An 18,569-nucleotide genomic window follows, 5' to 3' on the forward strand; every position below is an offset into this window, starting at 1 on the left:
TTATTGAGCTTGTTATTTTTTACTCTCTTTTTTGTGTTTTTTTTTTTTTCTAATGATTTAACGATATTCTTTTTCAAATTATCTCGTCAGGATTGTCTAAAGTAATTGAGCGTGTTAAGAAATTTTTATCTCGGATATTGGATTCAACAGGACATAAAGTATGTCTGCCTAAAAGTCTTCAGCTTTGTTCAGACAGTATGTTTTTGGAAGTATAGTTTAATATTACTTGTAATTGAGTAGAGATTCGTAATTGCAAGTAAAAGTCTCAGCATAGCGTTTGGAATATTGTTTATTAAGTAGTTCTGATCTTGAAGTGAATAGTCGTTTAGATTGTTGTAACATGAATTAAGTGTGGAATTATTTGAAGAGTCTACTATATCTTGTTCTTTCTTTTTGCTGGTTCTGTTTTTATAGTACCTTGTTAATGTTTAGTTCTTCAATATAATATTAGGAGGAGATTAAATATGCTGCTAAAATATACGAGGTTGCTTTTGCTGATAGGTAAAAAAGGAACTTTTAAATGATTTGTTTTGAGTTTTCTAATAAATTTTTTGTTTTTCACAGTTATTTTAATGGACATTGGATTCCTACAGGAGTTCTATTTCACGCTTTTCTTAATTGTGAGGAGAGTACTTAAAATCTAACTAATGTTTAAACTTCAAGCATCGGTAGAAATTGTAAGATAGAACCTTGAGGAAACCTTCCAAAATTGAGGCCTAAGTTATGAGAGAAAAGGATCTTCAATTTGAAGGAAATGTGAGATAAAGAGGATTTTAAGTAAACCAATTAAAACAACCCTTATACAAGTGTCCTACGGGGCAGTTTTATTATAATTAATCCCCCCAAAAAATATTGTTAATGCTGTTATCCCCCTTGCAAGTTGACGTTTAAACCACACATCAAAACAACAACCACCCAGGCCAGCTGTTTATTGAATGCTTTATAGTATAGTTGGCAACTGGTTCCAGACCGGGAGATAGCGCATGTCCTTCCCGTTGTGGCGCCAATATCGACCCGACCAGCGCACCCTTCCCGTGGGATACCCTTGTGTGACGGATTCAGTGCCAGGCCCGGGCTCGATCTCTCTCGCACCGTCTACGCTACTACATCCCAATTCATACGACGCACACTCAAAAAAAAAAACGCTTCGACATAGCGCGCTGTTTGCTTTCTACATCACTTCTCTATTGGTTAGTAGTTTTCAAATTCTAAAAACTACTCCCTGAATAACCAAACTTTTACTTAGTTTGTAAAAAATTTATATTCTTTTTTTTTTATATATATTTAATTTACGTAAAAATTGTTCTTACACAAATTGAGAACATATTCCAACTATAAATGGACTCACCTTTTTATAATACACCGCCCTAATATCCAAATCAAATGGAATTTATTTGTCTACTTATAATCTCCAAAAGGAACAACGGTATCTTCCGCAAACACATACAGACTTTCTCAATAATAGTATATTTTGATAAATACTTTTTGTTGTTTTTAATAAAATAAAAAAAAATCCTATTATTTTTGCGTATTTTCAATTTTATTGCTTAATTTAGAAATATTTATTTGGAAAAGCCAATAATTCAGTTTAAACACAAAATTATAATTAAAAAAATAGAGCCTTATTATTATATTGTTACGCAAAGTATGCTAAAATAATTTTTCAGCAGTTGAAATATAAAAATAATTAAGAATTTTTGATGAGAGACTTCTCCTTGGTTTACACAATTCTCTTGTACTCTCCTTTGACTAAATGTCCAGATTTTCTTTGAATTTAGACTACTCATCAGCTGAGTGGCTGTTCTTTTCATTCATTGTATTTATATTTTTCAAATTTAGAGGTTGGATCTTAGGAAAAGAACAAAACGATTATTTGCCAAAATTTAAATAATTTTATTATATTTCACCATTGTTATAAAATTTCTAATGAGAGGTACATTTAATTACGTAGTTAAATGTAACATAATTGTAAACAAGAAACAAATACATATTCACTAAACATCAAAACCTCATGATACAACGTACTACACATAAAACACTTTACAAAAAATAATATAATTTTATCTTTAGTGTTAAAATGTTTGCAAAAATTTATACGCCTTTTTTTTTCTTTTTTTTTAGTTGAATAACAGAATTAACATTATCTTTGCTAGATGTATTTCTAGCCCCCAACACTAATGCAGTTGAGAGAAAATAAATTAATATAAGAATGTCATTTTTAAAGGCAAACATAGAACCCATTTTTTTAAAATTAATTCTCAAGATAAATTCACAGGCATTTTACATAAACAGACATATGTGAGGTTACTTTTTAATTATTAAAATACTAATAAAATCCATAGTTCTAAATAGAAAAGAAAAATTAAATTCGAGAAAATAACATCCAGGAATTTAACACATCTGAATTACTGTTAAAATATTACCCATTTTTTTTACTAGTAAATTTTTGCAGTACATTATTATTTTTTTACAAGTGTGAATGGAAGATTAAATTCTTGTCAAATTTGTGTACAATTTAGGGAAATTTTACTTTTAGAGGGAAGACCTAACTTCGAACATTGCCTAAAAGATAATTTATTTCAAAATGTATTTGTATGGACCTATGAATATAAATGTATGAATTTCATATGTATTTTTAAGGTACATACAATTAATTAGAAATTCAATTAGTAACCGGCACTTACCAGGAAATGGGATTCAACTAAACATTTTCGTTGTATCCCGACTGTCTTCCCAATAAGTGACAATGACATTTTTATAATTCATATGTTTATTTTTGTCTCTGGATTGTAGTGGCTTTAAATTCATACAAAGAACATAAATTGTTGTGCACTCCAAAGAAGCTTAAGATACCTCTTAATTTCTTTTCGGTATAGCTGTTAAAATTAATTTAAAATGATACCTAATCTATAAAAAAAGAAGAAAAATCCAAGAGGTTTTCCGTCTTGTTACATTCTTAATTCATAATGTTAAATTTTCCTTAAAAATGATTATTGAATTAATAATAAGTGATTTGAACTCTGGTCAAAAAATAAGCATAACACAGTACACGTTAGTAATAATATTAATAATATGCTCCTTGTAACTAGAAGACATTATGGTAAAGCATATCTTTAAAAAAACAATTCAGTAAACTCAACTTCCCATTCTCTGAAGAAGATTGTGTACAAATTAGATGACAATGGTCCTACGAGATATGCGGCCAAAGTTTAAGGCTTAAAAAGGGACAGCATGCAACCGTAAATCATCGATTTCACTTAGCTGTTTGAAAATGCAAAGCAAGAAGAGATAATGGATAAAAAGAGCAGCATTTATGCTAAATGCATTAACTATCTCTCTCTGGGAGTTACGGGGGGTGTTTGGCGACCGTGATTTTGAGGTACGAGTCTTGGGGTTAGGGGCTCAGGGGACGATCGCTACGACTATTCCATTTTTCAAGGAGGCCGGTGTAGACCACCAGTTACACTATTAAAATTAACAGAGAATAGCATTAACGTTTTCCTAGCTAAATAACCATCACTGTATTTCTATACAGAAATAAATCTAGAAAGAAACCAATTTCAGAATTTAATGAAGGAAATCTGAAATTTTATAATTTTTTACTTTTAAATTTTAATATAAATTTGTATATTTTATTTTTGAATGAAATTTAATGATAGATGAGTACACTGACATTTGTGTTTAATTATTTATTCTTAAATTAACCATGAAATGTTTCTCTCTAATAAAAATGTACATAGTAGGTAATTATTATTAGTTAATAATTTGTTTTTTTAAAATTTACACTAAACTTGCATCCAGAATACCTGAAAATCAGTTCTTTCAATAAACGCAATAAATGAATTTATCAATATTCAAGCCAGGTATTCGTTTCTTAAATATTGTAAAAAGCATTTTTAACAAAAGAATATTTTCAGTTTTCTTTGAAAAAAGAATTACCTTTGATAACATAAGCCATGTAGCTCTTTAAAAAGGAGCTTAACTTTCATTATCTTTTGAAATAGTTTAGAATATATGTAGAAATATACAATATTATTTGGATATTTTTAGACTCCATTCAATCTTAGTGATTTTTGCAGCATTCAACAAGGTTTTCAGGTTTTAAAAATTTGTTTGTTTCATCAAATTCATCAAGTAATTTCTTTTAGATATAATCGCTAGATCAACCAAGTTGTTTCCGAAAATTGTTTGATATCCATCTTGACTTAAACTTGATCTACATCGTTGTAGTTGGAAAATCTGAAACAAGACATAATTAAAGAAAAACGGGCACAGACGGATTTAAATTTCAAGTTGGTTAGTTGTTATTGAACAAATGATTTTTTTTTAGCGCATCAACAGCTGAGGTTATTAGCGCTTGGAGCTTTTTTCAGTGCACTGCCGGCCTCCGGACAGTGTTCTCTCGTTACAGACAACACTGTCCATCACCGGACAGTGAGCTGTAAGAAGCTCCTAGGAAGAGAAAATCTAAGGGTTAGCAGCTGGATTCGAACCCGGGACCTCCGCGTGGGAATCGAGTACGCTAACCACATAGCTAATCCCTCCCCTTATTTATTATTATTTTTTTTTTTTAGGTAGTGCAAACTTGTGCTTTAAGTTTTCTTAAAGAAAGAGTATTACAAAAAGTTAAAAATGTATAAATATGATGGGGGTAGATGAACTGTATAACCATTCTGAAGGGTTTATCGGATCAAGACATCTTCAGACATCTTTTATTCATTCCCCTTACTTTTTTTTCTAAATGAAAGATTCTTTTCAACGAACCTATACTTTAAAGTAAGTTGTTTTTCAATACATAGCGGTTGTGATTCAAGGATCCGAGAATAAGAGCTCATTTCCTCTTGCTAGTTTTTCGGATATGTACGATCATTCCCTTCTATCAACTTTATGAAATTCGGAATTTAAAGCTATAGGATCTTCTGGTAGAGGTTAAAGATTGGTAAATTGGTGTAAGATTTTAAGGCGATTAGTTATTTTATTAACGTAGGCATTTGCTTTGAATTAATAGGGAGATTGTGTAACGATACGCCAGTAAACTTTCTCATAGGCGAACGATAACATGTACATGACTTCCATCTTTTAAATGAATATTTTTTTCCTGAAAGAAAACTTATGTGAGAGGACCACATTCAAAGTTTCAAAACAAAATTGTATTCAATTTTATGCTAACAAACCCTCGCTAATGATCTAACATTTTTGAAAGGAATAATCTTAGTAATATTTCTTATAAAACAACTTCTCCTGCCATCTAACGGCAATATAATGAGTTATGATTCATACTATAATAATAAATGCTTTTTCAATTGACGATTATTTCTCGCTTTAATCTAATTCTATGCAAACCAAAAATTGGTACACGTGCTAGTAAGAGAAAAATGAATGATAATAATAATAACATTATTAACTTCCAAAAATATACTCACTTTTGATATAATCACATAATTAATGCAATCTCACTTTATTTCTGAATCACATATTTGATTGAAAGTTAGAATTTTTATTAAAAATGTTTCTTTGAGCGATTGGCGAAAACCATCATTGATTGTTCTGAATAACAGTAAAGATGCTGAATAATGTCAGCTTTTCTGAAAGAAGTCCTCTGCAATATGTCACAAAAGAAAAAAAGTTATCCTATCTCTATCTTTGGATTAAAAAAAAAACAAATCAAACTGTAGGTTTAATTTTATTCCACCACTTTATACCGAGGGTTACTTTTTATGCAGTTTTTATGTTCCCTAAATGATTAATGCTTTATCAAGGGACAGAAGGTTGTCTTATGAGCTTCTACTTCCATTTCAGTATTAAACCATTTATTCTTTCAACAGGCATCCAATGCTGTTTTGATTTCTTATTACCCTGGAAAATAGCTATATTGTAGATATATTTATATAGAGATTTAAACAAATTCTAGACGTAAACCTATTATTATCATCATTTATCCTGTGGCAGCTGGCTTTCCGTTGTCGTTTCGTTGTAACGACTTGATTATCACCTTGAAGTTGTAAGATGGTTGCCTAACCCACTTAGTGATTCTGCAGTCTGCTTTTTCTGCACTAACATAGAGAAGATCTTTTCATGATGGATATCTGAAGCATTATGGAGGAGATTCCAAAACATTACATGGAGATTTGATGAGTGCCACGAAGAATTCCCCCATATTCTGAGAATTGTTAGTGATCTCAATTTGGGTGTGAGCATTCGCTTCCACCACAGCAGTAGGAGGTAACAGTGATTTAGACTCTTGCACCCCCAAACCGTGTAAATTTAAATAATTTGTTTACAATATTAGCGAACTAAAGAGATAAGTAGTTCTGGTATATTAAAAACCAGCCATAAATCTATTACATAATGATAATATTTGCTTGAAATAAAACCCAAATTCCCAACTCAGTATGATGATAGAAGTGTGTTAAACTAGGAGATGATGGACTGCTGAGGGAGATGATGATGGTGCAAGTTGCGGCCACAGTGGTTATCTAACCCTCGTACTTACAATATTCTCATACCATTTCCTATTACATAATAATGGATTCAATATGTGACGTAATAATGATTAATTGCCAACGCCCAGTTTATCAACTTGTCACAAAACTTATAGGTGAATGGTAATGGCAGGTATATTTAATGGGATCTCAATTGATTTGTGTAAAATAATTATGGTTAAATGATGTACAGTTTAGAAGTTTTTGGAAGGGCTTAATCATTGTTACAATTCTCTAGAATGCAAATCTTAAAAGAATAATTGCACTGCTTATTGCATTTTTATTGAAGTTCACTTTATATCTGCCTTCTTTATTTTTTTGGTTTCTTGCAATTGTTTAACCTTCAAAAGAATTTAATATAATTACCATAATTCTTTAGTTTTTTTTGTTAGAAATCCAAATTTAATTTATAAATTTTTTTCGGTGCTTCCAGAAGCGAGATACAGGCACCGACTTCAGTTTTTCAAATGGGGAGGTGTGGTTTTTATTTAAGAAATAGATTCTTCTATTTTTTTTAAGAAAAATTTACTGGAACGGTTTTTTTCTGTGAGCGATGTTTTAGAAGTTATGAATGAAAAAATGATTCTTATAAGAAATTTCATAATGATAATATTATAGGGGTTTTTTGATTGAATTAGAAGAAAAGTACTAGTTTATTATAAATTTTACTCCTCATTAATGTTACAGATCATGCTCGATATGGCTTCCACCATTACCAATTGTCCCTTACAGCCAAAGAAATAGATTCAGCTTTAACCGAGTTACAGGCATCTATTATTCTTGGCTTTAGTTCATCTACAGATGCAATCCCGGCTTGATTCTGATACACCTAGATTTAGAAATGCTTTTAGATAAGCAGAAATAAGGAAAGAAAGAAAAAAGTTATGAATAATCACCTTGTTTTTCAGGTAACCCCAAAGGAAATAGTCCATAGGTGTCAAATCCGGTAAAAGAGGTGGCGACTGAATCGCCCCCCGAGTCGATATAACACTATCAGGCATATAAAGAGATATCTCGATAGACAATTTGATGGGCGGGTTATATCGTCACGGGGGGCGATTCAGTGGCCATTGGATTTCTAACAAAAACCAAGGGGACGCGTATTTTTTAGTTTTGTTTTTTTTTTCTAGCCATCTTAGTTTGCGAGAAAAAGTCGTTATCCATATAGCTTGGGACACCCTGTATACATCTTTGGAGATTCACTTTATTTTGTGTTAATGGCGTGGTTTTCAAGATTACTCTTATCATCATTTCATCAAGAACTTGCAAAATGATATTATCTGCAAGAAGGAAAGAAAAAAAAAATAGATCGTATGGGTGTCCCTAGGAAAAATTTCAAGAAAAATAATTTTCTGGTACTTGGCACAGAACGGACTGTAATAAGATTCATGAACGACAACAAAATATTTTTGTTCATACTAAGAAAGTTTCTACTTAGACACTAGCGGGCATTATTGATGAAGTCTATAACCCAAGAATATGGTTTTTGTGTTCTTATAAAATAATTGGACACTAAACGAGTTTACTGTCACACTGATAACTGGCATGTTTGGTTATAGAAGGCAACTTAGAAATCTTTCTTATACTAACTTTTTCATCTAAGCAAAGAAAATAAGATTCTTGATAAGTCACTTCAAAAAGCTTTAGAGATAAAGTTAATAAAATATATTTTGAAAAGGCTCTCAATATTTTTTTTTTTAATTTTTGTAAAAGTGATTATTCTTCTAGAAATAAATTGCGATTTTTAAATCTATTTTTTAAAAAGAAGTTACTAAAAATTGCAATCAACTAATGTTCAAGTACAGTCAAATTCAAATTAAAATTCTATTTAATTTGAAGTGATTCATTATTCATTACTCGCTGATTAAATTAAAATTTAATCCTCGAACAAAGAATCATATTTTCATTTTCGTATTTTAATATTTATATAAATGCTAAAAAAAAGAAACAACCAAAATAAATTAATTAAATCAATGTTATTTTTGTTTTTCAGATGTGAAACTTAAGGATTGATTACTCAATTCAATTGAAGAAAATCGCCAGTAAGTTCTATTTATTTAATTTAAACAGAATATTTTAATATGTATTAATCTTCTATCATTTTTTTTAATTATAAGTATTAAACAATAAGAAAACTGTCAAACAATTGTTTGAATCAGAAGAAACAAAAGTTACTAGGCTGACATTTTATCATTTATTTTCCCTGGAGGATGGAAAATATCGTGTAATAATTACACAAAAAATGATTTCAGAGGTGGAGAATTGTTTTTTAAAAACAATCATTACTTGACTAGATATTCCTTGCTTTGACCAGAAAGCCTGCTAGTTCTATTGTATAACTACTGTTAGTTAACTAATAAATTTCATTAGAGTAAAAGGAGATGATTTATTTGATTAAAGATTAGCAAGTTTGTTGAGAAAGCAAATGTAAAAGTAATTTTAGAATTGACATCTTAGTTCCAAGAATATATTCAAAATTAAAATTATGAAATTTTGGTATTTATGTTTTAAAGAAATAGGTTAGATAGTAAATTTAAAAAAGGCTGATTACACAGCATGTGAAAATAGAAATATGATAACGATTTTCTGGGACTTGTGAACTTATTTATGAGACTATAAATCATTTTTATTTGTAAGTCGTGAAAACAATGTTATAAAATATTTTTTTGTTTTTGTTTTCTTAACTTACTGCCATTTTAAAATGTTCTTATATCAGCAAACAGCTTGATCCAAATATAAAGTTATCCGATTAAAAGTTGCGGAAAACTGCAAGTAAAATTATCTAGATAGAATTATCTATTTGTTGCCTAGAAAGTTCTCTAAAGCAAATAAACTAGGTTCTTAATCTTTATCTACTAATATTGTTTCATAATAAGGCTAATATGCATTGATTACTAAACTTTTATTAGGTTTTATAATAATTATTGGAGAAATAAAATATTTTGAGCCGTTCACTACTTGTTGTTCTGATTTTACAAGGACAATTTTTCTAATTTTACCACTCTAGGCTAATTTCTGCTTGTATTCTCTTACAATTTTAACGAAAGACTTTGTAAAACTATTTGTTAGGCTCTTACACGATATTACACTATAATCGTCTGCAGCAGAATCAGAAAATTTAATATGAATGTGGTAAAACTTTTATTTTGACATCTATTGCTTTTAAAATGTTTCTATGAAAGTATAAAGTTCAGATAATTATTTCAACCAGCAAATCCTTTGCATGAAATCATTTATAATCTCTCTTTTCTCTCTTGGTAACGGCCGTGGGTTTATAAGAGGTACTCCCCACTTGCAGATTATGCATAAATCATATAAAAGATTGATGATTTCTTCTTCATCATGAACAGTTCTGTTTAATCATCCTTCTAATTTTATTTTAATTTCTTTAAGAAGATAATAGCCTCTTCTCTGCCATTCAAAAATAACCTCTTAGGAGTGCTGGAACTGACCACTGAAAAATTTATTTACTCGTGAATTGGTGTAGAATTGGTTGACTGAAAATAGGACAGCCAATAACAAAATGGTAGTTGCCCATTTTATAAAAACTACAGTTTAAAAGATTTCTGGAATAAACCATATGAAACCGTCCACCTTAAAAGTTACAGTTTGTTTTAAAATTAGCATTTGGCATTAAGCTTGCTGGTAATTCCACAGATTATAATTGGGTTACCCAAATCCAGAAACTGGTTAAAAAGTTGGATGACCCGATTACTTTAGATTAGTAAATACTTCTGTAAAATGTCTTTTCAAAAATAACAGATTAATTCAGGATTGCAGCAAAGTCTAGCCCGATAATAATAATGTAATCACGCGAACTGCCAAACATTGCTGATAAGCCAGCTAACTGATTTAGAGTAGGCAACAAAACAAACTCTATGCCATGACTAGATCTTAGAAAATTACTGAACGAACTGGGTAAACAAGGAAGCTTTAATTGAGCTTTTAGTGGCAGAGATTTGAGATTAGAAATTAAATTAACTTAATCAAATTTAACTTAAATTAATTGACTTAAATGCTTTTAAAAATAATAATAATAATTGCTGACTAAAAATCAATGAATCCTTGTAACAACAAACTTATTAGTTATATAACAAACAGGAATTCTATTTGCTATGAACTATGCTTGTGATAGATCCTTCAAATAATGCTCCCACAATTACTTGTCAAAAATCTAAACAATTTCTGATATTTACAAGTAAGAAGTGAGTACCTGCCAGTATTACATGTAATAAATAAGAGCTTTATAAGTTTTACAAGCATATGAGCGAGTATGGAAGCTTAAGGATAACCAATCTAAAGGTGTGGAATTCCTTTGTAGAGCTTGGGAAGAGGCCATCTTTGGCAACATTCCATCTTCTACCACTTGACCATCTTTCTTCTTCTCTGGATTTATTTAATACAAATTGCTTTGAGCGATTTCATTTTATTATTATTTCTTTTCATACAACATTCTTTCTATTATAAAGTTTATAAATTTTTCTATTTGTTGCAACAGATTCAATTACTATTTTACATAGTTTTGTTTTATCTATTACAAAGTGTTAGCGTTCGTTTTCACTTTTCGAGATAGTATTGTACTATAATACAAGCTTAGAAAGCTCCTGAACAAGTTGTTAGCAAAGGGATTGAATTTGTCAATGCATCTGCAAGAATCCTCTACAAAAATTTCAAATTAATCTAAACCGTATACAGGTTTATGCCAATTATAAGAATTTGAAATTAATCATTAATAAACCAAAGCCATACTAATCGCTGCAAAATTTTAGGATAAATACTTTCCGATCTTCTTAAATTTTCCATTGTTCATCTTCCGATCTAGTTTTGTTCGTTCCCGCCAGTCGTATTTCAAAAACTAAATGTTTATTTTAGCAAAAAATATTTCTAAATAAAATAATAACAGTTTATCGAGACAGAAATAAAGTAAATCTGGTCAAACTAGAAGATAATTCCGTGTTTTTCCATTATTTTTACTTTCTATTTCCCAAATGAGGTCCACCCTGTTTGTTTAATCCAGCCCTGGCCTTAATACTAGCTTACAGAAACAGAGAAAGTGGAAATCTGATCGATCTTGGAGACGATTCCGTGTTTTTCCATTGTTTATTGCCTTTTATCTCACAAATGAGGTCCACCCTGTTTGTTTAATCCAGCCCTGGCCTTAATACTAGCTTACAGAAACAGAGAAAGTGGAAATCTGATCGATCTTGGAGACGATTCCGTGTTTTTCTATTGTTTTTGACCTTCTGTTTCCCAAATGAGGTCTACACTGTTTGTTAAATCCAGCCCTGGTCTGAATACTAGCTTACTGAAACAGAGAAAGTGGAAATCTGATCGATCTTGGAGACGATTCCGTGTTTTTCCATTGTTTATTGCCTTTTATCTCACAAATGAGGTCCACCCTGTTTGTTTAATCCAGCCCTGGCCTTAATACTAGCTTACAGAAACAGAGAAAGTGAAAATCTGATCGATCTTGGAGACGATTTCATGTTTTTCTATTGTTTTTGACCTTCTGTTTCCCAAATGAGGTCTACACTGTTTGTTAAATCCAGCCCTGGTCTGAATACTAGCTTACTGAAACAGAGAAAGTGGAAATCTGGTCGAACTAGTAGACAATTACGAGTTTTTCCATTGTTTTTTACCTTCTATTTCCCAAATGAGGTCTACCCTCTTAGTTTTGGCCCTAATACTAGGTTGAAGAGGCAGTAACAATGGAAAACTGGTCGAACTTTAAGACAATTTCTTGTATTCTCTTGTTTTCTGTTTTTTTGCTTTACTATCGCTAAGATACTTTCATTTGTTAAAATAAAAATAAAATTTGGGAAATTTTAACAAAATAATATTTTTATGAACTTACAGTTAATTTGGAAATGTATATAAAAATACGAAAATGTTGTAAAGAAAGAGAAATAAAGGAATGTTATGTTCTTCTACATTTTTAATAAGAATATACATACATCCATGCATTATTAAAAGAGACAATAGCAGTGCTTGCTGCATTGTTTTCTACTGTTAGCGCTGTATAGTCTAGAAAATTTAAAAAAAGAAAACAACAAAAAAAAAAGTGTAGAGTACATTGGTGTTCATAACAGTATTGTTTGTCTAGTTTTGCTGTGAAGATACGCCAGCGTATCTTCTTGTTAAATATTCTGGGCTTGGTAATAAAATTTCACTATTTAGTCTATTTTATAACAAAAAGATAACAATACCTAAATCAACAAAGGAAATATTTGTTGATTTTAACAGTATCTATTCTATACTTAGGACCAATGCATGGCCTCTTGACCGTGAGCAAAACATCTGGGTCAGTTCACATGACTGTTTATTTTTCTTTAGACATTTTCATTTATTCATTTAAGAGAGGAAAAGTGAAATTATGATCGTGACAGATTTACAAAATTGTATTAATAGTCTGTTATAAATTTCTGGCAAAGTAAACATTTCCTTTACCTTGTTATTTGAAACTCCTCCTTCTCATTTCTATTATTATTGCAAGCTTGCAATAGAACGTATATTTTGAATTAAATCAATTAACGAATAAATGTTAGAAAAATATTATTTTTCTTCATATATTACCATATTAGGTAGAACATTTTTTTTTTTTCTTGAAGAGCAAAAAAAGGTTCCATAATTCTGAACGCAGGCGATCTAGGAAGCGATGCATAACTGGCAGACACTTGATCGATGGCCTTCTTTAGAGGCTGGAAAAAAGTAGATTCTTTTACTTTATAACCCAATTCTTCATATTCTAAAACTTTCAAAGATTTTCCCTCATTTTTTTCCCTTTTTTTAGCTAGAGAGTTTGTAAAAATAAATGTTAAAAAATATGGGGGAAAAATTATTACACCTTACTTCACTTTAACTTCACCATCCCATAGTGAAATACCTCAGGCGTTGGGTAAGATTGCTTGCTTGTCGCTTTTAAAATTCTTTTTTAAAGAATTCAATCATATCCCAACAATCTTACTAGAACTCTTTTAAAAGCTTCTTTAATAAATTAGTTCTGTCTATTTTTTAACATTTGCTAAATGCTTGCAGCAAATCTATCAAATTAATATTCATTCGACATTGTTCAACGGTTTACGGACTTCCAATGATTGGATAAAAATAAGTAGTTAATTTTCTTTTAGTAATAGTTTATCTTCCTTTATTAGAAGGAACATAAAATAGGAAAGCTGTGCAACTCTCATAAGTCACTATTCATAATCATGTATTATCTTTGTAAAATAAATGCAATTGGGGCCAAAATAAGACAAAAATCATCGGATAGATTTGTAATTTGTAGTTCAATTATAAATAATGGGTTGGCAAATAAGTTCGTTCGGGTTTTGAGGGTGGAATAAATAACAATTTTTTTGATACACAGAATAAATTTTAATCAATTATATATTGGACCATTCTTATTGATGACTTCTTGCCATCTTTCCACCAACTTCATTATACCACGTTCGCAGAACGTCTGTGGCTTATCGCCGAAAAACCAATCAAAATTTTTGTTGACAGTCTTCTCTTTATCGAAAGTTTTTCCATTCATGGAGTTCTGAAACTATAGAATAAATGATAATCAGAAGGTGCCAGGCTCGGTGAATACGGAGGATGAGGCAAAACGTCCCAGCAGTTTATTCCTAGTGGTCAATGACGTATGCGGTCTGGCGTTGTCGTAATGGGAGCCTTTGCGATTTGCCAATTCTGGACGTTTTGTGCGGATTGCATGGTCCAATTTTGCTAACTGCAAGCAGTATGCGGTTGATTCAACTGTTTTGCCTGATGGTAACAGCTCGTTATAGATGATACCTTTACGATATAATCCCACCATTCGGAGAGCATAATCTTCTTCGGATGCAATTCCGCCTTCGAGCTTCTTTGCGGCGGCTCACTGCAGTGCTTCCATGATCTTACACGCACTACATTATCGTAGACGATCCATTTTTCATCTCTCGTTACCATCCGCTTTAAAAATGGGTTTAAAATTGCGTTTTCTTGACGTTTCCGCAGCGAATCGCAAATGGATATGCGAGTGACAAAGTTGGCCTCGGTTAATTCATGCGGCACCCCAAACATTGAGCCGAGAAACGTATCCCAGCCGAGGCAAATGATTTTCGGCGCTTGTATGGGATATATTAAGTGCACTTGCTATCTCTCTCACCGATTGCATGGATCTTTATCGATTACGCTATTGTCATCATCTGAATTAATCTCGGTCGGGCGACCGGAGCGGGGCGCATCATTAATGTCAAAATCTCCAGAACGGAATTTGGCAAACCACTTTTGGCATATGCGTTCTGTTCAGGCATCATAACTACATACACTTCTATAGTCTTCTATATAACTAGACGCATGAAAAACGCCGTCCATTTTTGTTTAATTTAACTGTTTAAAAATTGGCAATTGTTATTTACCTTGTAAGTACGTGAAATGAATAAATGTGAATTAATCTTGAAGGATTAACTGTTATTGTATCTTTTGGTCCAAACTGTTTGGGTATTGTCACGTTTGGGTTTAATCAATTTTGTTTGGTATTATCATTATGGGTTTTAATGTTAAGTAATAATGTTTGGGAACACCCAGACATAACAACAGTTTTACCCACTAAGATTAACGTACACAAAATTACTAAAAATTTAATCAATATATGTCTTGCATATGACCTAGTCCCTACGTCGTAAGCTTGGCGTAATAAATAAAACAAAATGTGTTGGAAACTGGTCACAATTTTTCTTCCATAATACGCACATTATATAGAGTCTAGACAAAAAGTAAAACCTAGAACAAATAATAAGAAAAATGAGACAGAACTTAATTAAAAACCTCTTAAAATTTACTAAGGTCGTTCACCTCTCGCGTTCTAGCAAGTACATGTAATTTATCTCCATTTCTTTAATTACTATCCCTTACTTTAGCTAGCTGCTCTAACTTCAAATTGAATGGATAAAATACAAATAATTACGAAGGACGTTTATGATTACTGGGTCCTTCTTCCTTAATCAACACCAAGACTGTCGTCAATATAAAAGCGTCAGCTGTAAGAAAACGGAAAGTTACAGAATTCGCCCTTTTTAATTTCCTGCCATATTTTGTGGTTAGTTTGTCATTTATAAAAGGTTTAAGAGTTATCATATTTTTTTCATTTTCTCCTTACCACTACTATCGCTACTTCTTCATTCTATATTTTCATAATCCAGTTCCAATAACAATTTATGGTAATATTCATTCTAATGATCTGTTTAAATATTCATGGATTATGAGATTATTATTCATACTTATGGTAATGAGGATTTGATTTAATTCCATTGTTTTTGGCAAAGTTTGTTTGATTTTAATTGCCACCCTCATTCACTCTATTGTGGTTAAGTTTGGAAATAAGCCAAATTACAATTGATGAACTGCAGAAGTTTATTGTTTGGGAAATTGATAATGTTAAACAATACAATGAAAATTTTATTTGTGTTTATTTATTGAGTGAGTGGCGCATATAATATCTTACTGAAAACAGTAAGAAGTTAATAATATTCCGTATTGATGCTATCATCGTGACGTTTTTGTTTACCAGGATCTTGCAGCATCAAAAACATTAGGAAACAAGGAGATCTCGGTGCATGGAACAGTTAGAAACAAAGTAAACAGCATTAGCGATTTAATGAAGCGTTTTTGATTAAGAAAAATTGACGAACTGTTCGTTTAATCCAGCCCTGGACTAGTTTGCAGAAACAGAAAAATTGGAAATTTGGTCGAACTTCAAGACAATACCGTGTTTTCCCTTGTTTTTTGCTACTCATTTTTCAAAACAGGTCTACCCTGTTAGTTGATTCTAGCTTTGGCCGTAATACTGGCTTACAGCGACTGAGAAAGTAGAAATCTGGTCGAACTTGACGACAATTCCGTGTTTTTCCCTTCTTTCTTACCTTTTGTTTCACAAATAAGGGCAACCCTGTTTGTTTAATCCAGCCCTGGTCTTAATACTAGCTTAATAAATAGCTAATTTTTCCCCAACAGAGAAAGTGGAAATCTGGTCGAACTAGAAGACAATTCCGTGTTTTTCCACTGTTTTTTACCTTTTATTTTCTAAATAAGGTCTACGCTGCATGTTTAATCCAGTCTTGGCCTTAATACTAGCTTACAGGAACAGAGAAAGTGGAAATCTGGTCGAACTTGAATTCCATGTTTTTCCATTGTTTCTTACCTTGTAAGCATTGGTGTAAGCATGATTGTCTAAATTCATCATATTGACACTCAACAGGCAGTTTATGTCACTTGTCACAATTTAACAATCATAATTGGGGACAATATATTTACTTAGTCATTGATACTTACATGGCATTGATCAATTTTACATTTTCATGTTTACTAAATGATACGAACTTCCATTTAATAGTACTTGTTTTTTATTTATTTTCTAATGTAGAGGGCGCAAGGAAAATTTGGCGCGAAATATGTGGACGCTTCTTTCCACCAGGTTATTCTCTGTCTTCCCTCCTTTGAAAAAACTTGAATATTTTACTTTTTGTGAATCGAAAATAGCTAATTTTTTTCCCCAATTTAAGGCACTTCTACATCTGCGCTCATTGACGCCAGGAGTTTTTTTTATTTTTTCAGTGCTCTGCCGGCCTCCGGATAGTACCCTCTAGTTACAGAAAATATTGTTGCAACACCGAATAAGAAGCATTTAGGATAAAAAAAAATAAGGTAGGACAATAGTTATTGATATTTATTTTTGTAAAAAAACTGCTTGGTCTGGGTCCATTGATAAGAAAGTAATTGATAAGTAAAAATTCTTGTAAAGAATCACAACTAATATTATTTAATTTTTCTACCAAATTTTTTTAGTATTTAAAAAAACCACAAGTTATGGTTTAACAGTTAGAATTCCTTATGGTGGAAGATGAAGTAATGTAATACATAATTCTGTTAGGAGGCTGAAAATATGAAAAAAAAATCATGAGATATAAGTAAATTTCTTCAATATATAAAATCCATTTCTTGAGGGACTACTTCGCAAAGTAAGCGGCTTACAAGTTCAGAAATAATCAGTGGTTGGGCTCTCAAAATATTCTACGGAGTATTGAATAGCTACACCGTACATCTCATACAACTTGGAAAATGTAATATATGTATTTGAGTTTAGGTTTTGCTCCAAGATATTTCATCAATATGTTACTCCTGAATGTAGTTGGTTATCCCTTGTAAATCATCTTGGACAGCGCCAATTGTGACTAATTACTTGTATTCCTAATTTTATTTATTAAAAAGTCTGGCCCACGACTTTCTGTAACTACCACTTTCAATCTTAATAATAATTCACACTGTTACTAACATTATCTAGTTTACAAAACGTCTCTGTCTGCTGCAAACTACAACTTTAGAATCCCTTAAAATAAAATAAAAATGCTAAAAAAATTATATTAATATAAGTTATTGATTCACACTTAAGTAATACTTGTACGAAGTTTATAGAAATCGAAGCAGGCATTTTCAAAATCAGAGAAAAGTGAAAAATAATCAAAAGAGGATTTTTCTTCAGGCTCAGCATGAAATTTTTCACTTTATACATCTTCATAAGACATGAATAAAAACCTGGGCCATTTGTTTTATAATTGTACTTTAGAAGGTAATACATATTCTAACTTGCTTCTCCAATAAGTGTCCTTATTGGAATTGTTCTTGTCATATTTTTAAATATGTAAGTAATATGTTTTTAAATATTACTATGTTTTTAAATCATTCTTGTAACAGAATAAAATGAGTATAATAATAATAATAAGTTTAAAAGAAAGTAGGAGACATTTAAAAATACTTTTAAGGTGGTGCTTCCAATTGTGGAATTTGTTTAAAAATCGGAATTATGGATTAAGATTTATTTAGATTATAGATTAAGAATATTTTTCCGAAGCTTAATATCTGCTAAAACCATTCCCTCTGATAAAGTTGTAAAAAGCCACTGAAACCAAAACACAATTCAATGGGAAATTATGTAAAAGAAAAGCACTTTTCTTATAAGTGAATGTACAGAAGCCAATAAATTCTTATTGTCAACATGGTTGACAGATTTGTTATTGCGTTCTAACACCTGTTTTAACCTGCTTTTACTTCTCA

At 31.1% G+C, this 18,569-nt stretch overlaps 1 protein-coding gene across 6 annotated transcripts in view; it reads left to right on the forward strand.

Moving 5' to 3' along the window:
• The first annotated feature begins 1,032 nt into the window (after positions 1–1,032).
• LOC141447201 (uncharacterized) overlaps positions 1,033–18,569 on the forward strand; it is a 146,223-nt gene continuing 128,686 nt past the window's right edge. For 3 of the 6 annotated variants that reach the window (XM_074114493.1, XM_074114499.1, XM_074114495.1), the window contains exons 1-2: positions 1,033–1,190; positions 8,476–8,524. The gene's annotated coding sequence lies outside the window, so the exon portion shown is untranslated. Of the gene's footprint in view, positions 1,191–8,475; positions 8,525–17,072; positions 17,163–18,569 lie in introns of all 6 variants that reach the window. The other 3 variants (XM_074114497.1, XM_074114498.1, XM_074114494.1) reach the window with 2 other exon arrangements.

This window comes from Rhodnius prolixus, unplaced genomic scaffold (assembly GCF_049639745.1).
Source record: "Rhodnius prolixus isolate KJV_2025 unplaced genomic scaffold, Rpr scaffold_7, whole genome shotgun sequence".
In the NCBI taxonomy this organism is placed as follows: domain Eukaryota; kingdom Metazoa; phylum Arthropoda; class Insecta; order Hemiptera; family Reduviidae; genus Rhodnius; species Rhodnius prolixus.